Genomic DNA, 20,759 nt, shown 5'->3' with positions numbered 1-20,759 from the left:
GCGAGGGGGGGAGGTACGGGCAGCCTGTGCCGGCTCGGATTACGGCGACCATCTGGTGCGACAGAACAATCAAGCTAACGAGTGCTCGCGGCTCGCGACAGGATTAAAGCCTAATACAACTGCGAACAATACCGTCGACGCCTTTTATGAGTTGGTTGCTAACAGCTTGTCGCGAGCCCTCCTTGTTGACTAATCCTAAGTGGATTACTTCTGCGCGATGACATGCCGAGTCTACCCGGATCACTTACCGGTTCAAAGTTCAAGCTCGAGTGTTGATCTTTTCAACGACGTGGACTGACAATATAATCATAATAATTGACCGCTTATTGACGTATTTATTGCCATGGTTGTTTGGGTACATATTAAAGTTTTCTAAAAGTTAATAACAAAACGAGTGCTTATTAAAACTCAAATGGATAAAGATACAAACGTAACGAAGTAAAGTCAAGCAAATAGTTGTGTATCTTACATAAAGAAATTGCAGCTGTTACCCAAAACTTGAAAGAAATTGGCTGTACTTTATATAAGAAATTGTTCGAGAAAATCTAGCAACGAAATAAATGCTTGCGCTTTACTAAAATACGACAATAATAGCCGCCACATGTCAACATGGCTCAAACCACAGAGAGCGGGAAAACACTGTAACTAAGCGGCGCTGCCAAAACTACGTGACCTTAATGTATATCAATCTGAACGAGATTTATTCGGGGAGCATCTCTAAAATATGATATAAAATAAACATTGACAAGCAGAACGATGAAATATGACGTAGCGTTGTGATTTAAGGTCGCGTTTTACGAGATTTTATGGCGCTATAAAATCAGCTCGCATCGCGCTCGCACGTATTGCTCAGATTTGACATAACAGACGACGGACATTTATTTGTTTTCTAGTTTTTTTGCGAGCTTTATGGACTGCTGCCAACGTTATGGTCCCCGAACACAGTCCGACCGTTTTTGTGTAAAAGAATTGCACGATTTAGTTTCTGTTTCATTGGTGTTCGTTTGTTTTGATTACATTCTTATGGAAAAGAATGAGCCGCATATATCGTTAGATACAGACATATATTCACAAAATCTGTTTTATTGCTCCGTTAAAATGCAATTTGCCTAAGCCGCTGAAAGCCATTTGTTAAAAAAATGTGATAAAATTCATCCACAGTAACTTATTTGTTACGGAAGTACAAAAAAAATTTAAGCACTCTTAATTCATAATAATTAAATTATTCCCCACGTAAGTCGCTTTACATATAAACGGAACATACGAGTAAATTGAAATGATGTTAAACGGAAATGCGAAACACTGAAAGTGCCACATCATCGCATCCATTGTCCCCAGATCCGAGCCGGATTATAAAACAATAATAAGATTATTGTCGTGGACGCACACACCGTGGCGGCTCTCGCTCTTCAGATGAGATTCAATTACATTCTGCATTGTGCCACACGTCTCGGCTTTTATATTGCTCTTTACCGGTTACATTTTTCCGTTATGTGATTATAATACATATTTATTGTGTTATTGAGATTTATAGATAGAATCAGACAAATTGAGTTATATTTCGTTTGGAAAGGCTTTTCAAAACCGATATAATTCTATTGAAGGTTATTATATGCTGCGTTTTAATAGATCCCAATAAGTCCATTTATTTGCCACTGAAATAAATTGATAAACAAACTATAATTGTTTACAGAGAATTGCTTTGCAATCAAATAGCATCTCTTTTGCATTGCGGGCCAGTTCAATCGAGGAAGTATCTTTTATCATCACTCTCAAATTATTCCTGGCACGCCACGATTTTGCATAACAATATTCCATAACAATAGTTATATCTTGATAACAATTCGCTGCTTTTGTTCATTAGCAAATTGCAGTAGAATTTATCTACTAAAGGTTTTCTTTAAATGAGGTTTAAAAACACAGGTGGTCGATGATAGCAGTTGTTTCTTAGACGATTAGTTGTCGTCTTATAAGCTCGTTCAAAATGTAATTGTTCAAAGTAGATTGGATTGAATTTTAGTAACAGGCATTAGATTTTACTATACCTTAGGTATTATTATACATTTAGCTTATTCTGCTCTCTTTTTATTACTGATGCAATATATTTTTAAATAACTTACTGAACTTTTATATTAAAAATCCATTACAGATATTTAAATTACATCAATTAAATCAAACAAAGTGGAGTTAATGTATTCACAAACAAACGGTAAATTTCGCAGGCTCGGAACGGGCTGCACAATTGGTCATTAGAGGCGCTAACGAAGTATTTTCGGTATATTTTGTGGACTCATCACGCCTCTTGTTCATCAAATAATTTATGCGATTCGCGGCAAGCAAATAACGTATGGTTAGCAATTTGTTTCAATTTAGCCGGACACCTAACAAACGGTCATATTTGTGTACAAATTTTGTGCAATTAATGGTTTTCTTTGCAATTGTACCTAATAAAGAATCTGATTCTGAAAAGCCTTTATAAAAAAATCGCTATATGAAATTACGATATTTCATCTTTGGCTTAACTTCTCGTCGGACTCGGTCATGATAATTGTACGCTTTAAGGAACATCATTTTTATAATTTATTGTAAAATTGATATGTATTCGGCGCCATCAAATTGTGAAAACCGTTAGATTATAATCTCACTCGCCAGATCGGAAACTGTCTGAAAAATTTTGATCCGTAACAAATGCTGGAAATTTAAGGCATTAGTTTTTCCAAGACTATTATGTGATAACTATAGTCAACATTTTCTTAACGTCGGTCACGTACAGCTTGCGAGCCGATGGATCCCCGCTTCCGAGGAACCTCTTTCTGTATCTATATCACTATAAAAATGTAAACACTAATCACAATTAGAATACAATCTTACGGGATAGATTTTCACAAATTGTAATCTGTCTAAAAATGTCTATAATCTATGTGAAACCGTTCAATTTTGAAATAGGGATTCGATATGGGCTTCTGTTTAAGACTACAGGGGAGGGGGGCCCTTTGACTCGCAACCTGCACCTGATGGACGTTTGAGAAAAGTAAATTTTCGGCATAATACATATCTACAACATATTCACATTATAATCTGACGAAACTGTTACGGATAAAATTTTTCTACAGTCTGCAATATCGAAAGTTAATAATTTAATCGTTTTTATAATCTTGCCGTGCAAAATAGAATACTTTTGTCGATTGTTACTTATCTTATCATTACAGTAGGAAAACGAAATTAATTGATAATTGTAATTTTTAACAATAAACTAAATCACCTCAAATTGGCATCGGGACCGTCGACTTAATCATTTATGTCAAACAGAAACCACTGACTAGTGGATCACTGGACTAGGGGCCACTAGTGGACAAGAAGTTTGAACAGTAAAATCATTTTACTAATATAAGGGGAATTATGAGAGCTCTGTTGATATATTAATATATATCTACTTTGATTAAATCCCAATTAAATATCAGATTTTTCTCGATATTCGACAATTGGCACCTAATTAGTTTTTCTGCCATCCTGTTTACCTTTCGTTCGTATTTCTGATATACCTTTTAATGATTCCTTTTTTTCTCTCGTTTCGTATTTTGGATTTACAATTCGAACGAATAAAAGCTGTAAAATTCACATAGAATAAGCTGAAACACTTTTCTTTTGGGATTCAATGTAGGAGTCAACTACGCTTCGGCACGAATTGGGTCGGCTCGCGCTAGTACCACGCCCCCACAGAAGTCCGGCGGAAAATACTAGCATGAGAATAGTAACGTGTTTCGTACGGTGACTACTCGAGGCCCATTTCCTTTTCCTCACCCTTCCCAGTTCATGCATGCCTTTCTGTCATGAATCTTTTTCCTATCCCTTTCCCTTATAAGCGGGCAACGCATTCGCAAAGGCACTACCACTGCGGAAGTGGTGATCGCTTAACATAAGGCGAACCACCAGCCCTGTGACAAAAAACATCAGACTGGTAAACCTACTTATACAAAATAAATCAATATGAAATTTATTATACGAATTGAGACGAAAACGAGAGAAATTTATGATAAGTCTCGCTATTTATCACGAACAATGGCTACTTACTTCTAATTACATCTTTTAATGGTACGAAGATCCCCGTTTTGTAACAGATAATAACTATATTTTTTCCCGCCGCTTTGTTAATATAAAACAGAACTAACAAGCGAAATGGAATTCTGTTAATTTTAATTCACAGTTGTGTTTTAAAAACCTTAAACTTGCTGCGTTTGTTTCTTTTTTTTTTAAGTAACTTTCGCATTACTATTACGTGCCAATTTATGTACGAAATATTTGTAAATAATTGGTATTTCAAAGTCTGTTACACTCATATTAATAAGTGGTTGTGGTTAAATTTATTTATATCCCTATTTATATTAACTCTCCATTCAATTATCCATCTAACGGGTTCACTTTAGACTTGTTTTCCTTGTTTGCTTTATATTTATTATTTCATGTGACTATGTTCTATATATCTGTCAATATATTCTATATCCTCGAATAACCTCCGCAGTACATACATACATAAAGTAAAACCTATCCCATATGGTACTGGTTTATTACTTATAATATTAAATTAATGATTTAAACGCTTCATAAAACGTTATTTATGATTGAACGATATTAAGATCTGCCCAATGTCAATATTTACTACATTTTAAGGTATGGCGGCTTTACTAGACTAATAAGCTATCCTCATAGATAATAAATATAATCTCTATAAAGTTAATAGACTCTTCGAACATTTACATTAAAATATTTATGGACATCATAAGGTAAGATCCCTGTGACATACACACAAGTATCAGGCGATCAAATATTACGTTAAATTAGGAAAAAACGCAATCACAGAACCCGCCAGGGAACTTGGGAGTCTTTTACCATAATGAGTATAGAAATAAACTGGTCATTTGAGGGTTAAGGGTCGGCCATTGGCGAAAACATATCGTTATTACAAATGTTGCGATAAAAATCTATATATAGATAAAATCTTAATAATTTGATTTTTGATAGTTTATATTGTAAATATAAAAACAGCGTTATATGACATATTTTTTTTACATCCATATACAATATTCAATTAAAGACCTGTATGCCAGAACTTTGTAAAATTATACATGAAGGTGTGCAACCTGTATGTAATACCTTCGTAGTTTGTAAGAGGTTTTCACGCACGTCGTTTATTAAAACAAAAAATGTTTCACTTTATATCTTAACATGTAATATTCTACATAAAGTTTGGCAAGATAAAGAGTGCATAACAATGTTGAATACAAACATTGCTACTTTTTGACAAACGTACTATTTTTTTGTTGCTTATTTGCTTTTTTTAGTTCGCAAAAGTTAAACACAATCAAAATTGAATAAATGATGTATAAAGGGCTTATTGTAAAAATAATATTTCAACTTTTATAATATGATACATGTGGTGCCGTCGAGCGAACAACAGAGATGCAAGCTTGTGCTATGAAAATATCACCCAAGGGAGCTGCGTACGATCATTAAGTCCAAACAATTTCCTTCCGCATTACTCTTACTTTAGCGTACACAAAGTTTATTTGCCTTGGAAACAACACTCAATCATACACTGTAATATAGCATGCGCAAATATTGCGTGGTGATTTCTCTTTTCGCAAATGAACTTTCTAGATTTTATCGCCTTAAAACACGTGTTTAATCATTTGAAATGAAAATATTTTATAATGAAAACGAATTTCGGACATGAAATTCTCCATGCATAATTCGCCTCAATTTATTTGATTCAGTACCTATATATTTGTTAAATTCATTCATCAATTCGCATTGAAACGTTTCCTATCTATTTAATCAAAAGCAATCGAAATAAGTTCCGATGTAGATAAATTTTCTGAAAGCGTTTTTAGTTTGCTATGCAATCACTAAACGTGATATTGCAATTTAATAGAAACAGTTGATTGTAACCGTCCTACCCGTCGCCATCTGAATATTTATGATATCGCTTCAACGTAGTCAATTTATATGTTATGCATAACTTATTCGCTATTCGAGTTTGATAAATATACTGGCACAGTTCTAAAGATTGAAAGAGGTACAGTCAATCCTTCATTTAGTGTCAACGTTTTTCTTCTATAGGAGATTGCTTGCGAGATTGTTTCTTAATTTACGTGAGATATGATTTGTTGTTATTTAGTATTTTTATAAAATGACGAATACAATAGGAGTCCTTTGCAGCCCTTGCTTAAGCTGGTATGATTCAATAAATGATGACACTAATTCTCTTCAGATTGACATTGCTGGTGTTATGTCGTGTTAATTATTTCATTAGTACCGTTTTAGAAATGTCAATTTACGTATGTCTATTAATGTCATATTGAGGTTTAAATCTATGTCTATTCAACCGATCAAAAACTGATAATATCATAAACATATGATTTCAATACTATTTTCATTATGTATTGGAACAAGGTACTACATACACCAACAATCTTGGTATATGTAATTGTAATCTATCAAATTTGGGTACTACTTTTTCTATGAATAATTAAAATTCCAAAAATATAAACAATAAACTTAATGAACATGTACAATTTATAATGTCTCTGTTGATAATAAAGGGTCGGCTAAGAATACCTTTTCTCGTTTAAAATTCATATTTATTGCTTCTTTATATTATGTTGAAAGGTGACAATAACTTGGGACAATACAAAAAACACAATCCTTTAATTGTTTAGTGATTAATTACTATTTTTTTATTTATGATGGATGATTTCTCTTAGCTGTCTGCTGATTTATACATATGATTTAAAAACTATTTTTTTTAAACATTTGACCATTAATTGTCCGCCTCACTTTCATCTTAATTTGAAACGTGTCATGGTCAGTAGGTACACAAATTAACAAAAACATACGCAAATGTAAAAATTTGAATTAATATAAAAAAGCAAGCAATATTCTGTTTCTTTCAAAAATTTAATAACAATGTGTATTGTACTGCCTCGTTGGTACAGCGGTGATCGCGTGAGGGTAGAACCGTGAGTTCTGAATTCGATTCCCAGTTGAGACTCATAAAAAAGTCTCGGTCTGGTAGGACACAGACGGCTGATCACCTACTAGTCTATAAAAAAAAATCGATCAAAGAAACAGATGTGTATCATTTGCCCCCAACCCGACTAGGGGACACGGGACTTCACACTTTCTGTAATAGGTAATCTGAATTTAAGGATAAATCAAACTCATATCTTAAAATAAACATCTCAAATACCGTACATCACACAGTGTATGTGTATTTAGGTGTTCCTGCAAATATAGTTAAAAGTTTAATTAAAATAATCCTAAAATAACAGTCCGGTGTGTTTGATTAACCCGTAAAATGTAAGGTGTCTCAATTGAATTATTTAATTCTGAAGTTTGAACTGCGTTGTAGTTGTGCCATTACCTACTGGGATTAGGATTTAGGATTAGCCGATGTGTATATAACGTCTACATGCGTTTAAAACATTAATTGTGTGTAGTAACTAACATAAATAATTTAAAATTAATTATATTTTAATTTGTAATATTTATGTTTATTAAAACGCTTTTATTAGCATCATCTGAATTTTTGTACGTAACCTACTCGATTTTTACACTTTAAACTGAGATTTCATTCAAACTTTGTTCTAATTTAAGATTCGGCTTATCTTGATTAGGATGGCCAGGATTAAATTTCCTTACTTATAAGAGTGAGACAATTAAGTTGAATGAAAAAATAACAACTAAACACGCTTTATTGAAAACAAAAGAAATTATTTATTAAACACAGGATGATTGAAGGACGAATATTGCCGAATTCTCGTCTAGATACATATTGTATATAGAATATCTTGTCTGGATCTATGACTTTATATTAATTCTGTTGATACTGTTATAAAATGCGTAACATATTTAGTGTTTTTATAAAATAATATATGTGCATTTAATTGTTACTGGAAATATGTTAAATCAACTTCAAATCCATTCAGGAATGCTTAAACTATTATTTAAAAAATTACCTAATACGTAGGTACATATCCATTTCAATACAAGTACATTTCGGAGGAGTTGTATGTAATTCCCATATCGTATTTGAAAATGTATAACACGAATGTTTTCCTTTATTTTTTTTTTCACCATTGGCAATGGAGCTGGTGGGTCGCCTGGTAGTAAGCGCTACCTCCGCACATGAATATTTGGGAAGCGTAACGTCATTTGCAAACCTTACGCCTCTCCAAATGGATTGCCGACTTCAAATTGGAAAGGATTGATTAGAGGAATAAAGGAAAGGAATGGGAAGGGTAAGGAAGGGGATACGAGGCTCCGATTTCTCTAAGTGAAACCAATAAAACATATTGTTGAAATAAGAATCAAAATAATTATCAAGATTCATAAAGATTATGTTTACACTAATGTTATAAAAACAATGCACCACTGGCAAAGCCAGAGCGAACAGCTAGTAGTACTATATAAATCCAAAAAAAATATTAAAATTTTATAAACACTACTCTACCACGAATTTGACTTAAATGATTTTGAGTAATTGAGCTAAGTGGAAAAATAGAATTGAAATAAAAACTGCGTCAAAAAATTAGGTATAATAACCTCTTTTTCCCTACGACCAAGCTGTTTCAAATCTGAAACACGTGAGTAAATCGCACGTGACGACGAAAAAATAACGATCTTTTGTTTTGAATAAAATGTTTTCTGTTTCATAAGATAATTGTGCTCTCACGGTTGCATGGCTTTATTAGGTTGATTTTATCAGTTCCTCGTATACTTTGCCAAATCAAATGGATCGTGTCTCATACTACACATGTATTGTTTTGAACTCCGTAAATATAAGATGGTTCTTCATATTTTAGACTATGAATTCACTAGTGCCAGAGAAACAGGCTCGTGCTTGAATCGAGACGATTGTACTGGAGAGATTATCACAGCACCTCAGAATGCAAGCGTTAATTTGGTTCAATACTAACGTATTCATACTGTGCTAAAGCGTTTCGTAAGATGAGATACTTGATCGCTTGATACACTAGGGCACCTCCATGAGATTGAAATTGCTTTGTCATCGTCATTCATCGTCGTCATCATCATCGTCATGTTATCGTCATCGATGATAGGATTATTTTTTTAACCGACGTTCCTGAACACGAAGGAGGTTTTCGAATCAATTGCTTTTTTTGTTACTCGATAACTCCGTAGGATTTCCACCGATTGGCTTGATCTTTTGTTTTTAATTTCTGTTTTAAGGGAAATTGTTGTAAAAGGACAGCAATTTCGTATCATCTGCCACTGTCCAGGACTATGATACGAAACGGTGACCATGTTTGGAGAAAAGATTAATTTATCTATAAAATACTATCACGTTTTAGTTATTTTAAAATGCAATCATACAATAATACAGACGCTGCTAATTTATTTGTGTTTCAACACAAAACTGACTTTATTGACAACTTGTAAAAAATGTTTCCCCATATGACACCATTACAGAAACATTTCCCAGTGAATGTGTGGAAATGGGGATTTGCATACCTACCTTAAAATTTTATTCATGAGGCGGAAATTGTTTCCTTTTCACGGCGCACTTCAGTGATGAAATCATATTATTACGGACGGTAAATATTTTATTGGCGGTGAGTATGTCATGGGTAATGTGAATATCTAAGCATTATTCGTGAAAAACAATGGAGCAGTATAATTTTATAAATAAAGTTTCATGAGCTTTTTAATTAAAACAAACGGAAGACTTTAAAAAACCCGAATATGCTTTTTTTTATCCTTCCTAGTCCATTTATTTGTTCCCTCCATAAATCCTTTCCTTTTCCATTATCCAGTAAAGTTGGCAAGCCACTTGCACAAACGTATAGTTTGTAGAGGACAAATGGACGGTGCTGGTTGTTTACCATCAGGTGACCCACAAGCTCCTTTGCCAAATCTCACAACATCACAAGAAAATCAATACACAATAGTCTTGCTACACAATAGTGTGTGGGTCTATCTGTGGTAGCTCCCGATTAAATATATTTCTCAATTCCCTCAATATGGGTATCAAATAAAACGGCTCAGATAGTCAGATACCTTACTATTAGAATTATTAGATATTACAATATACTATGTCAAATTTCACATCCAATATGGCCGCCATAAGAAAATATTTTTTTATTGTTTTTGTTATTTTAATTGGATTGACATGTATATATAATGTGTGTAAACTAAATAGATATATTATTGAAATACAATGAAACATATATTGAATCTTTACTGCGATTGGTGGATATAATTCTTCTATTTGTAAATTGAAATCTATGTAGTTGTTGAAATTTCTATCAGAAATAACAACCCGAATTCTGGTTATGACAAAATATTTAGTATTAAATTACAGCTGGAGCTGGCAAAACATTAAAACAGAAAATATATAATTATCTTCTAGCTTAATTTAATTTCTCCCTAACAACAGTATTTTAAATTTACATAAATATAAATTTAATTTGTGGATTTAGATCCTTCCAAATTTGTTCTAAAATCTAGTAGTATTTTAAGAAACGATAACTTTCATTATTAAACACAACCATTACAAGGCCATACCGAATTTATACCTTACGTAAACTAAGCTGTTACTTACCTAATCCCCTTATCAAAATATAACCCAATAACAATAATGTCAAGAGTTTTATCCTCGGAAACGACAATGTAGCTTTTATTAAAGACGTTATTATGTCGTATTTCATAAATTATATCAGCGGATACTGCGGTGGGAACTCAAAATTAAAAATATTATGATACCATCGTGGCAAAAATTATGACTTTTTTTTACACTAATGCTATACACACCTATAAGATTGAAGCTATAATCGTTGCTGTTAGACAAATTAAACCAAGCAATGCAACACACTGAATTTTAAAGCATGCATAATTTGAGATTGTAAAATTGTGTCTTAAAATTGTATAGTATTTTAGTTGCCTATGTTTGACATTAAGTCTTCAACTATTTTCATTTCAAATTCGTTTAAATCGTCGCACACTGAAAGCGTAAGATACAGACGTACCTTTGCATTCATAACAGTAGAATGGAATCATTTCAGTATAAGAAAAACACGTCTTAAGCTTATATTCACTCATGCAAAACTAATTAACAATCAGCAATACCACAGATGGTATTAACGATCGAAGAAGAAAATTATTGAAAGCCATTTGATCGAAATATGTATATTGCACATGTATTGCCATATGCAATATACTTGTTCTGTAGTTCTATCAAAATAGACTTGTTCTGATACTTTATATTGTCAAAAATGTCCTTTCATGCATGACTATAAATGCAAAGGTATAGTATGCAAATGTTATTAATAAGTGCCTAATTGGTATGAAACTCTAAACTATATTGTAGAAGCTGAGGGCAAGAGCTGAAATACTGAGAAGCTTTCAGAGCACACAGAGTGTTAAAGGGAAAACACTAGGTATATGTTATTTGAAACCGTCTGTACTTATATGCATATCAAAAACCAGTGGCGTTTGCGTGGTTTTCTTTGTGTTAATTGGCAAACGAGCTGATGATGATATCTTTACTGACCATGAACATAAACAGACGTTCAGTAATTATTAAAGAAAAAGCCATCAATACTTTTTAAGAATATTTTATATGAAAACAATCTTGATTATTACAATAGCGTGACAAAGCTATCTTTACGTGTTGCTGAAATTCCATAATTTATAATTATGCATTACATATTGAGTCCTGAGTCTTGTCTCGTAAATTATTCGAATATAAGTGGTTTGTAAAATTATTAAATTCTTCAAATATATATTATTGCAAAGAAAATTCGATATGAAACAAGACGGATTTTTAGCATTGTTTGCTCTTTAACTTGAATCGTTTTGCACAAGATTATTAGTCTGCAGTCTGGACCAAGTTCTCATAACTTAACATATATAAATATAACACTTGTGTCCCTTATTCCACTGACTGGATACTATTAGACTACATGAATATTTGACTATTTGGGTCCGATTAATTTCTATTTATATTTTTTGCTGGTATTGGTATAAAAAACGCGTAAGTTAGTATTTCCTATCTAGCATAAATTTTATTCATAGATAAATGAAATATTATGACACATTATGTTATCTGTATTCAACGCCCATAACATTTCTTATATACGATGGGCGATGCAACTAACTAAACTATCATCTCTGATAATATACAAATACAAAATATCATAAAGGCTTTAAACTATATATGGAAGTATTAATTGTATTACATATTTCCCATGATGTTCAAAGGAAGTATACAGTGTCATTATTAGTTTTCTAGTATTCTTTATGCACTTTGATCTGTTTGGGATCAGACGTAGTTGTGTGAAACTTCTGAGAAGAGAAAATATACCTCCAAGCTGTTACTATCTAATAGAACATATATATTTATGTTAGTTGATATAAAATAATGTTAATGTTCGGTGCATTTTGCATTATATTCGGTGTACATTCAGCGGTTATTTATCATATAATTGTTAAGTAAGTTGCATGTCATCTTACATTAAATAAAAGTCAATGTGCTAACAACCTTCTAGCGTTTCATGCGTATCATCAATATTTTGATAAATCGTTGTTTGGATGTCACTTTGTGAAAGCAAAAAAATGATACACGGTCCTGGGTATATTTCATAACAACGATTATCTAATCTGTTTAAACGACTACTATTTTAAGAGTATTAATTAACTTAAAACTTGAATACCTTGAAAGTAATTAACTTATTTTATATCATAAAACACAAGTTTTACCAACTTGGAAATTCTAAGGAAGCTAATAGAATTTCAAACTTCAAAGAAATTTTATTTAAGAGAATGACGATGTATTTTTAGTTATTCTTTGTTTGTAGACAATCAGGGTCTCAGGCGGGTTGCGGTTAAACCCGAAGTAGTCAGTTTGAATACCGATGACGCTCGTTTCAATCCCTACTCTATGCATAAGTAATATGAAAAGTAGGACATCGCAGCCATAAAAATACACATTAGATGCTGTTCCTACAAATGTAAGGATAAAATTATCATATATTACTCGGGATCGTTAGCATAAAGGTTAGTTTATTGATAATTCTTAGATATTTAAGATCTGGATTGTTTCATCTCTATGGGTGATGTTTCGTTAATCGTTTCATATGAGTTGCCTGAAGAATGTCACATTTTTTTAATAAATTGAAATACGACGAGAACAAGCAAGCTTGATTCGGTTTCTAATATACAGTTCTATGGGTTGGACAGGACTATACGCATAACGACTTGTGGATTGTGTCCTAAATTACAGTATACGAACGGTTTTCTTTGCTTTATCAAATTCTTTATGTAAGTAGCATTCCTATAAAAGTAATACTAACCCAATCTTAGTTTTGTAACGTTTTAAATTGTATCAAGTGAGTACTATTATTCACTTTCTCCTACTTTCGGTAAAGCTCTCAAACGACCACTTGCACTGTTCTCGAATAACTACGACATAGGGACCTTCAAGCAGTGCAAGAGCCTACGTGTCGTTTAAAGTCCGTCAAAACATAAAAATTGCGTATGCAGTTACAGTCACAAATTCCTGGACTCACCATTATGAGACCTTTGTTATACTCCATTATTTCAAACCAGACATAAGCTACTAATGTAGCAGGAGTCAATATGGCAAGTCTTATGGGGAAGGGAATAAGATCTTAGTAGATTCTAAGAACTTTGAAATTTACTCAGATAGTTGAAGTAAGCATCATAGCCATATATATATACAGTTATGAAGCATAAAGTTTGCATAGGTGTGCGCGACTTAGCCAAAGTAAAACAATAAGTTACTCCGAGAACGAGCAAACGCCTCTGGGTCAGGACTTGGTGCAAATGAAATATTTGCCTTGTGTTTAAAGCGCTTAAGTCAGAAATTACATACTCGACTTCTACCATAATTTTCCCCGTTAGAGTTCAGCGCGAGTTAAAAGATACGGAATCATTTTATATGAGTTCATTGTATCTTGCTAATATATATTGAGATACCAACACCTATTTTGATGTAAGTTTTTACAATAATTTCAGATTTTTTTATGTCATAGTTGCCAAAGAAGCTGGTTCATCTGATAGGAAGCGTAACACCGCCCATGAATATTTTCAGTAGCGTAAGGCCATTTGTACTATGTAGAGGCTTAACGCTTCTGCAAACGGCCGAAAGTTAAGTTGGGATATGGAAAGCAAAACTTTGGAACTTAAGGAACGGGATGCGGGCCTCCATCAGCTGTAGCAGTAGAGACCAAGACCAAAGTATAAAATCGTATGTTTCTTAATGAATGAGATTAATATGTCATTATTTCATTAGAGCGACAAGATTTATTTAGGTTTCAAGATTACCGCATAATATTAAGACTGCTAACACGCAAGATAGTATCATACAATATATACAAAACAAGCAGTCTATAATTTAATTGCTTGAAATACTGGGACGGCAATTTGATAAAGTAAACGACAATCGGCGGAACGCGAGCCTGTTAAAATTTTATTTTCATGAATATAATAAAACGATAAAAAGACATGATATTCAGATATTTTTCAGTAGAAACATCAGTGAGAGCTGCTCTACGCAAGTAATATTTCCATATGGGCATGATATGAGCTTAGCATGTAAATAAACGAGCGGTTGGCGTGGGTAGTGTCTATTCGTAGCCATTCTGCGATTATCCTATTTAAGCCATACGGGCGTGACTCGCTATTTCTTGTTATTTTTCATAATAACCAACTTTTGGTGGCATGCGTTATTATTTCCTTGCAAAATGGTTATTTATTAAAATAACAATAAATATTTCTAATTGGTATTAATGCACGTATGTCGCCAAACAGTATGTGTTTATATATTTAATATTTTAAAGACTGTTATGTAATGACATAATAATGTAATTATAATAATACAAATATTTTGAACTACGATTATGTAGTGATATAATAATTAATATACTTAAATTAATAATTAGTCAAAGTTTATACAACATATTAAAAAATGTAATTACTTTAATTATTTTCTAGTTCTATGCCCGCCGCTTCACTTGCGATATAATACGATATAAATAAATGTCCCTTCGAGCCTCTTAACTATCTCCAGACACAAAAATCTGATTACAAAATGGCTACAGTGCCACGTGAAAGAAAGACGAAGAAACGAACACTTTTTCGAATTTTTAATATTAATAAGGATTTGTAGTATAATAAAGCCATTGTGTACCGATAAGATTAAAATTCTAATAAGAAATTTTATTATGTTCTTAAATTCATAAACTCCGCGCTGAAACGTGCATCCTAGTTATTAAATAAATTAATTTGCATTTAATATAAAACATTTCGAACTGAAATCGGAATACAGAAACGTTGGGAGAGGGGAACGTTAGAGAAAAACCGAATAAATATTCAGTGAGACTATATAAATAAAGTGAGTTTGAGCCATTTATTCCGATACACGGGTACTCTGCGCAGACACTGGAAAAGTTGGGCGGAAACGGGATTTCCTAATGCGATTTTAATTCTTTTCTCCCAGCCACGAGGGTAATTTCAATAAAAAGCGACGAATATATTTTATTCAAACAGAACATAAAAAATCGTGTGACGGTTCATTAAAAACAAAAGTTCTGAGCGCCTTTTGTGGCTTTTTGCAAAAATAGAACGGAGATATTATGTAAAATATGAGGAAAATTAGTCTGATTGTCAATTTCCGTAACAACGCCATGAGATTATCACAAGTAAAATGTTGTACGTTTTGGTTCATAAGGTAAAAATTAGAAGTGTTTGCGTTGTGCGAACGTAGTTATAAAAATACATTTTACAAAATATTTACAATATCTTATATCTCAACAAAGAAAAATATCCCATTTGTCCACGTTTATTCATACTCAATTCCATCAAACACTTTTTTCTTTGTTGTTTTAAAAATACATACGTACCGCTTACTATCCTTTATAGTCAAGTTTTATGAAAAATTCACGTCCCTTTAGCGTTTTATTGCTTAGTTCTAACAAATTGAAACAGAATTAATAATTTTAGTGTTATTATGCCAAAGATATATATGTGTATTTTTGACTACTCTTTCTTTTTAACCGATTGTTTGGCGGAGGTTCTTAATTTTGATATAACTCTGTGAGTTTTCAAGAGACTGCCGTGATTATTTTTCTGTGTTTGATAAGAAATTGTTATCTTTTGGTCTCATTTTAGAATCTGCAGTGGTATCAACCCGGGACGTCACCGAAGAACTCTTTAATACCCATGTATAGAAAATATTTATTATTAATGTAATTTTGAGATAATTATAAAATACTCCAGGAAGTTGACCAATTGAAGCTTTCTAAATAAAAATCTAAGTACATTGGCGTAATGTTACAAGGTGAGACAGTTCATAACGTGTTATATTATGATAGGACACTTTAGGCAAATTTCAAAATTTTTTTTAATCAAGGCTAAAAGACTTGATTGGATGGTTTTTAGCGATGTTCGGTGGAATGTGAAGAAAGCGTTTCTAGGATATTTCTCCAGATTTTGTGGCAAGATTAATTTTAATTTAAATATTATAATATTACCACAATTGATTTAACAATGTTCCGACACTTGAATCCAACAATTCCAAATCTCAACAGGCACGATTGCCAGAGCCACATAATTCGAATTGACAGTAAGTTGTGTGCTTCAAGCGCTATGTAAGGGTTAAACTAAGCTAGCTACACGTTCTAACTATCACGTTTTAACGGCGATAGTATCGGGGTCAACTGGCGTCTCACGATCCACTGGCCATTTGGCAACCTGTGTTACAGGCTAGATTAAGGTTATATCATATTGTACTAAAATAGTTTATTTTATCAAGACGATGGTGGAAGTCATAAGGCGTGTGTGTTATCAGTGATACGTAATTTTGTAAAATTTATGCATCGTCATCTTCTACAAATATAAGTTATGCTTATATGACTCTTCTTTATTTCTTAAGTGGAGAAAATGAGTTATATAACAGGACTTCTGTTAGGCTATTTTTATCAGAATAGAAGTACAGTGTGGCGGTAGTTGTGGGCTAAGGCTAGATATTAATGCTGTTAACAATTACAATACATTATTGTACCATTTTTTCATTATTTTACTCCAGTTACCATACCCATGTAAATTTTAAGCATTTTTTAATTATCACGACTTAATGTAATAATCCAGATAATAGATAAATTCAACAAAGCTTAACTAAAAAGCATACAAAATTCGTTCAGCCAAGGTTAGGTAATAAGTGGTATAACATCCCGACTCTTTTAATTTTTCGAATGAAATGCGGTCAAATATTTTATTTGTAAATTTTCCCTTCTTCACAAGCTTACAACTAAATAAGTGAATTCAGTACCGTCTTTTGTATGCGCGTTGTCCGTCCCAGGACTAAAGCGGAAATTCCGTTGTCCACACATATTTCTAAAGTTCTGTTTGAGGCGGAAATCATCTCGCGAAATATTCTGAGAACTCTATCGAAAATGTAACTTAGAGGGATAAAATGAGAATACATAATGTCTAACTTTTTAAAGATCGTAAATGGAGCAGACCTTCAAAATACCTTTTCGTAACGTTTCAAGTGTTATGTATAATAATTTCCTTGTGAATGTTGTTTTATTGAAAAAAATCACAATACATGCAAAATAATTTACATTGTCCGCCGAAAGAGCGAAGTTAATAAAACGTTTTTTGGTTTTGTTTATTTACTATGTTGACTGATATATTGCTTGCAAAAATATACAAATGGAATGTTAGTAAAAAAACAATAGGAAATATAATCCTATTAATCTAAATAATACATTACTTGAATTATTTTTAGCGAATAAAAATAAACGCGAAAGTTTGTACGAATGTAATGGATATAATGGATGCAAGATGGATGGACGGAATTAGTCGGATTCCATTATTAAAAGAGAATTTGCTCAAATATTTTTAAAGACTTTCTTTATTATTAATTTTACTGTATAAAGCAATTGTACAAATTTACATAAAAATATTTTTTACAATAATATACTAAATTACCTCCTCTCTGAAACGCAACTTAATTTTTAAAGAACTGAACAAAAATATAAATATGAAATAATTGTCTCCCATATTTATTTTGGTATTTTTGTAACTTATTAAAGATACCGAAGAAACTCGGTGTTAGCAAATCTTAAGCTGACGTAAAAAAACAATAAACATCAATTACGGCTGTTTATTATAATATGATTTAAATTGTAGATTTGTACACGAAAATCTTGAACCTAACTCAATTATCCTCACCTATCCATACCTTCGGTATGCTTAAATAGTTTTTAAGTTGTGAGCATATCTATGTTTCCGCTAAAGACATAAAATCCTTCGCACATCGTTTGAATATGAATAGATGTATACTAATATATCTAATAAGATTTCCTAGGTCATTTGTACAGGAGTAACTATAATACTTTTTTTATTTGCAATTATTTTTATTCATCTACTTAGCGATATACAAATCGATAGACTTAAGATCATCAAATAATGTGTACATTTTTACTGGAAAGATCAGGTTAACTATCAGGGCGCCTAGAAAATACAATTCTCGCATCCTCTTTTCTTGTCTGAGTGTGTTAGTACGCGCGGGGAAACGAATGCATATCAGGTCAAATACAGTGTACTAAAGATTTTTCAATAAAATCTTATTTATGGGACTCTTGTGGACTCAAAGACATTCCTTCTACATTCAAAAAGATACAAAATTTCATTACTTACTTATTTGATTTAAAGCAGTGGTGGCTCAGTGGTCAGGACCTCGGACTTCAAAATCGATAAGTCGGGGTTCGAGACCGGGCGAGCGAGCAGGAAATAAATTGATTTTTCAATTTATCTGCGCATGTAGATAACATCACCACTGCTTAAACGGTGAAGGAAAACATCGTGAGGAAACCGGCATGTCCAAGAATTAAAAGTTCGACGGCCTGTGACATCTGCTAACCCGCACTTGGCCAGCGTGGTGGATTATGGCCTCGACCCTCATAGGAGGCCTGTGTCCCAGCAGTGGGAACATATATGGGCTGATGATGATGATGATGATGATGACTTATTTGATTACTCTAACCGTACACTATCAAATATATGACTCACCTTTGCACAATAGCATAAAGGTGAGCAGCAGCGCTCGGGAGCAGAGCCGTGTGAACGCCATTGTAATTCCACTATCGACCCCTCTTGCAGGCGCTGGTACGCGAACTCATCTCAGATACTGGCCTGCACAAATAAATATCATATTAACCCAATAATATAGATGAATAAAGAACATATTACCTAGTTATTTTTTATACAATTTTCACAGTTATTTTGTTACTAACGAATACAGTATTGCCTGTGATAAACCAATGACTTCTTTCACTTTATATGCGATATCGATTTTATAAAAATCCTTTATGTTGTGCGGTTGTTCATCGCTTTCCATCAAGCGAATCATCAGCTCAGTCGCCCGCTCTTACATAAAAAAATTCATGAGAATTCTGCAAAATAAACAAAAATTTAAGTCTATTGCACTACAATCTGCGTAAATAAATGAATAATTAACCCAAATAAACACTTCCGACTTAAGCATCGTTGAATTAAAAGTTTCATTAGCGTAATTGTAAAAACAGAAATAATAAAAGCATTGAAGGACTAACAAGAAACGTTAAGAATCCGGGTAACTACTTAACGATCACAGTAACTATTTACAAAGAGTGATTTAAACTTTTTTATTACAGGAGTTTTACTGAAACGCACTAAAAATTGACTTAACCACCGGTTTTCAGCGATATTTCCAAGCGTAATCTTGTACCTAGTTCTTGCAAATAAACCGATGTTATATTTATCGGAAATAGTTTTAGCAGACTTTTCTATGTAAAAGATGATTTCCACTAAAATTCAACTACAGCTTTTAAATAAGTGAAGTCCCGTGTCCCCTAGTGGGGTATGGGGCAGATGATGTACATCTGTTTCACTGATCGATTTTCTTTACGGACAAGTAGGTGATCAGCCTTCTGTGTCCTGCCAGACCGAGACATTTTTTTTTTTGTGCGTCCCCACCGGGAATTGAACCCAGGACCCCTCGGTTCTACGCTCACGCGTTAACCACTGTACCAAGGAGGCGGTCGACAGTTAGGAGGTTACTTACAGCTTTTAAATGGTATATAAAAAATATGTGTAGTTCGTATAGAAACTATGATAAGAACTCAGGACTGGATGTTTCGGGTAATTTGGGGTTCTATTTCGGGTTTAAACGAGTATATTTACAATATATTGTAATTCATATAATAAATAATTGTGTTAGAAATCTTCAGTGACTAATTTCACTCGCATTGCCTATTTTTTGTAAATATATATTTCATAAATGGGAAATAGTGCAATCACAATAAAGTATTTGCACATATTTTTTAAATTATTTTTTATTAGCTTAAATTAGCATAAAACTGCAATTAAAGCATTCTAAAGTGTAAAAAGCATCGCTCATCTGTTCTGATAATACGCTTTTAATTTTTCTCTTGATCATTTTCCATAATTTATTTCAGACTACAAATGGTATTTCAAGAATAAGGAAATAGCTTTGATGCCGAGAGTCTATAGAAAATATCTTTCTAGATCTCCTAAGGACGACATACATTTTTATACTCGTTATTTTTATTATATATTCTAGTAATAATTTAGAAATTATTTTTTGACGTGACAACGTCTTAAATTAGGTTGCGGCTCGGAGTCACTCATGAAAAAGTGTAACGCCCGGTAAC

The sequence above is a fragment of the Zerene cesonia genome, chromosome 19 (assembly GCF_012273895.1).
Source record: "Zerene cesonia ecotype Mississippi chromosome 19, Zerene_cesonia_1.1, whole genome shotgun sequence".
NCBI lineage: Eukaryota > Metazoa > Arthropoda > Insecta > Lepidoptera > Pieridae > Zerene > Zerene cesonia.
Note: the sequence above shows the minus strand (reverse complement) of the source record.